Genomic DNA, 4664 nt, shown 5'->3' on the forward strand with positions numbered 1-4664 from the left:
GACATCCATTTTACTACATAAAATGCATTTCAAGCCTAAATCGTATTCTTATTCATTACTATATGGTTAGATCACATCTAGATGTTGCAGTTTAGTGTGCTTTTTGACTGGTTGTCAAAATAATCCTGAAAAAGTAGCCCACATTAGAAGATTCTTAGGGCTCTTTCACATGGGCAGCCAAGGGGCAGTGAAAACAGGCAGCTGAGTCACGCTTTTACCATCCCCAGCAAGCCACAAAAACTATAAAAATACAGCCAGGCAGGGTTGTATATAGTTGTGCCATTTTTAACCCAAGCTGCAGAGTCTGCATCACCTGTCAAGCTTGCTCTATGAGTTCAAAGGGGCCACAATTCTGAGGCAAACGTTTGGCTCGCAATTGTGGTGTATTCCTGCATTGTAATAATGTAATTCGGCTATGAAAAAAGAAAAAAAAAAGGCATTTAGGAGTCAGTAGTAGTGCCTTCTGAACACCTGTCAGATGCTTATTGCAAATGCAAAAAAAGTCTTAAAGCCCAATTTTTAGTTTTTTTATTCTTTTTATAAGTTCCCACTGAGGTGTAAAAACTGAAAAAATAAACAGCTTTGGCTGCAATGCTCAACTCTGCTTTGGTGCCGTCACTTGCAGTAATAGATTGCTGCCACTAGACCCTGATGATGGATGACTTCCTATGGGTGCAGGGCATCATGGACCCATCACCTCAGAACGATCAATGTGGAGTCCTCCATTTACATACAATAATGCTGAGATCAGAGCTGATATCATCATGTTAGTGCTGCTCTCTACACTGATAACTGCCAACACTAGGGGAAGAGAAGAGGAGAAAGAGGACCCAAAGCATCACATGACCGAAGACCTCTGGAAAAGTTAATTAAAAAAAAAATCTATACATAGGGAGAGAATGAGCCCATAATTGGCATAAAAGTCTATTTTTTCTTCGTGAAGCAGATCATAATAATAATATCTTACATGTATTTGCTGTTTTTTTTTCCCCTCCTCTGTGCTTAAGTGTCTACAGGCTGCGCTGACACACTCCCCATTCTATATGTTACCCCTATGCTGCCGGGACCTATTGAGTCCTGTAGGAGACTCCTCTATGTACACATTCCCACTGAGACAACAACTGTATGTACTGTGCTTCATTCTGAGCCCTTGTACCTCAAGACATTAGATCTATCCCAATTTCTGCACCTTTGGACTTCAGATCAGCTCCAATTTCTGCACCTTCAGACTTCGGATCAGTCCCAATTTCTGAACCTTTACATCTCAGATCACCCCAATTCCAGCACCTTCACACCTCAGATCAACTACATCTCTAGATGTCAGATCAGCTCCAGTTCCTGCAGCTCTAGTTCTCAGCTCAGCCCAATTCCTGTGCCTTCAGACCTCAAATCAGTCTCAATATCTGTGTCTTCAGACCTCAGATCAGCCCCAATACCTGTGCCTTCAGACCACAGGTCAGCCCCAATTCCTGCGCCTTCAGACCTCAGATCAGCCCCAATTCCTGTGCCTTCAGACCTCAGATCAGCCCTAATTCCTGTGCCTTTAGATGTCAGATCAGCCACAATTTTTGTACCTTTAGATCTGAGATCAACCCCAATTCCTGCACCTCTAGATCCCAGATTAGCCCCAATTTCTGTACCTTCAAACCTCAAATCAGCCCCAATTTCTGCATGTCTAGATCCCAGATCAGCCCCAATTCCTGCACATGCAGCCCTCAGATCAGCCCCAATGCACGCAAGCACTTCAGCTCTCAGATCAGCAACAATGCATGCATGCATTTAAAATCTCTGAGCAGCCTCAGTACGCATTGCATTTATTATAACACACTCTCCTCCCAGCTTGAACAACAGCGGCCCTTCCCCATTACTGATTATATGAAGGACAGAGTCATTCCACTTCCCTTCACACACAAACAAGGTTCAGTAGCTAGTGAAATCCATTTTGTAAAAGCGAAGATATCAGTAAAGCAAGGAATGGTCTGTAACAACATGGCTTCTTTAGTGTGTCTGTCTGACTGATTTCCTCAGCGCAAAGTGACAAAGTCCTCAGTCACTGGCTGTTTTCATGGATATCAGGGAGGTGGATGGGTCAGGCTTTGTAATTGAAAGCCTAGAGAGTAGGCCCTCACAGTTGTCCCTTACAGTCATAACATAAATCTGTTATGGGAGAAATATATAGGCTACCATTGCTCAGCTGCTGGCCAAATGGTTTTACTAATTTCTGAGTCTCCAACCCAGAAAATGTATACAGATCAGGAAAGTCAAAGAAGGGTTTGAAGCCCTGCTCTCAGTACCAGTTCAAGGTGACTCAAAGCAGAACTCTAACAAGAAATAAAAATCAGAAGATGCCTAAAAACATTATGGATATAGATACACATTAAGGGAAAAGGATACTTTTGAAAAAGGTTTTCGCATAGTTGCCTTACCTTTTTCCTGCGTATGTAGTAGAACCTGGGGCGGACTGACCATTCGAGCACTCAGGCGCTGCCCGAAGGCCCGGGGTCAGTCGGGGGCCCCATGAAATGCCCCTGGTACCTTTTATAGGCTTTTTTTGAGTGCGGGCAATGACACAGGGGCCCCATGATCCCCTATTGCCCGGGGGCCCCATGAATTGTCAGTCCACCTCTGAGTAGAACCCTTTTGACTTCTATGGGGCTGGGAGATGACTCCCATGCAGGTTCGGACTGACCATTTGGAAACTCAGGCACTGCCCGAGGGCCCGGGGTCAGTAGGGGGCCCCATGAGATGCCCCTGGTACCTTTTTCATAGGCTTTTTTGAGTTTGGGCAAGGACACAGGGGCCCCATGATCCCCTATTGCCCGGGGGCCCAATGATTTGTCAGTCCGCCCCTGCTCCCATGGAAGTCTATGGAATTTCACATGGCCTGAACAGGCAAATGGGGGACTGACTAGCCAGAGATAATTACAGCAGGATGCAGCTTGATGGCTACAAGAAATAGGTAAGATTGATCAGCTCTGTAGGGAGAGGAAATATAATAGAGGAAGGAAAATGTTCAGAAAGTTTGTTAGAACGTTTTCCTACCCTTAAAGCCCCAATTTGTGGAAAATTCACTTTTGTATACAGCACGTGACCAGTCAATCCTGGGTATCCTGGAGGAACATTTGGGCACATAAAAGATGTGTGGTGGCATCCTCTAGTCCTAGTAATTGCAACTGTAAATTAGTCTGGTCTGGCAAGGAGTCTATTTTAGACAAGTTTCATAGAATGGAACAGATAGACATTCATACTTAGATTTTTTTAGCAACCTTAAGACTAGGTCACAATGTGCCTTCCAGCCATTGCGGTAATAACCTAACCAGTACAGATCATAGCAGACTGTATCACCAGGGGCGGCATTTTTGCAGCTGCATCATCTTCACTGCCTCAAAAGTGAGCCCTCTGTATGTTAGGAGCAAACGAGGATCTTAATTAATCATTGTCAAACAAACATGTGAAAAATTGCCATCAATCCTTTCACTGCAGGGACTGTTCAATAGGAATACATGCTATATTTTGTGTAGCACCCTCCTAGTTAGGGGCTAAGATAGGTAGATTTAGTTTGGGCCCATTGTGGTCAATGGGGTTAATTTGTTCTGTTAGGCAAAATTGAAAAATGAGTTGGCTCACTGTAACCAGTGGAGCTGGAATTTGTTGGGTTGTAGTGTAAGTGTTAATGTAGGTAAATTAATTTTGGCCCACTGTAATCAGTGGAGTTGCTTTTGATTATTTTGGTCTGGTCTGTGTTTCAGAGCCTGCATGATTGTTTGCTTTTCCCTGCTCACCCCAAGTTGCTCTGGGTAATAGGGGCAGGAGGATTTCAATCAGCAGCTTAATATTTATGTAGCCCCAGCCAATCCTTGGGAGGCCTGGCCTAGAGGATTCTGGGAGAATGCATAAATACCCTGGAGCTGAGAGCAGCTTGGTCTTCTTCCAGATGGAAAAATTGCAGCCTAGGGGGTCGTTAGCCTTCCATAGACACTACTGCCATGTGCTTGCCAAGTGGAGGCCCCAGCTGGGAGGCTGGAGGGCCTGGAGTCACTGAAGGTTGCTGAAGGCTGATCGAGTGTCATCTGGGGGTCTGGTCTGGTACTACTTGAAGAACCTGCCTGCTATTGGAATGAGGCAACCATTTGTCCAGTAGCATCAGTGAGTACTGACAAGGTTGAGAGATCCTAGAGAACGTGCTACAGCCACCTATCGTGTGTGTCAGAAGATCAGCTGAGTGTTTGCAAAGACATTCTGTCCTGAAGAGCATAGTCTATCCATTCCTTGTGAAGGGGCTGTTGCTTGGACTGTCCACTGAGGAAGGCTCAACCTCCTCAATATTGCTACTGCAGAGCCAGAGCAATTTTGAGGAAAATACTCAGGGACCTATAGTACTGCTGGCTCCTACAGGGGTACAACTACATTTGCATGTATCTAAACACATACATTTAGATATAATGTGTTGCAAAGAGGTAAAACCATAATTTTTGACTTCCATATATCTTAAAGGGAAATTGGAAGGTCTCATTTACATGGGTAGTTGGAGATGGGGGAGGGAAGAATCCTTTAGACTGTAAGCTCCACAAGCAGGGCCCTCATATTCCTTCTGTACTGAAATGTATTGTAATTGTACTGTCTCCCTTATATTGTAAAGCGCTGTTGGCCCTATATAAATCCTG

This window comes from Staurois parvus, unplaced genomic scaffold (genome assembly GCF_062004578.1).
Source record: "Staurois parvus isolate SC_StPar_1 unplaced genomic scaffold, SC_StPar_1.0 ptg000383l, whole genome shotgun sequence".
Lineage (NCBI taxonomy): Eukaryota > Metazoa > Chordata > Amphibia > Anura > Ranidae > Staurois > Staurois parvus.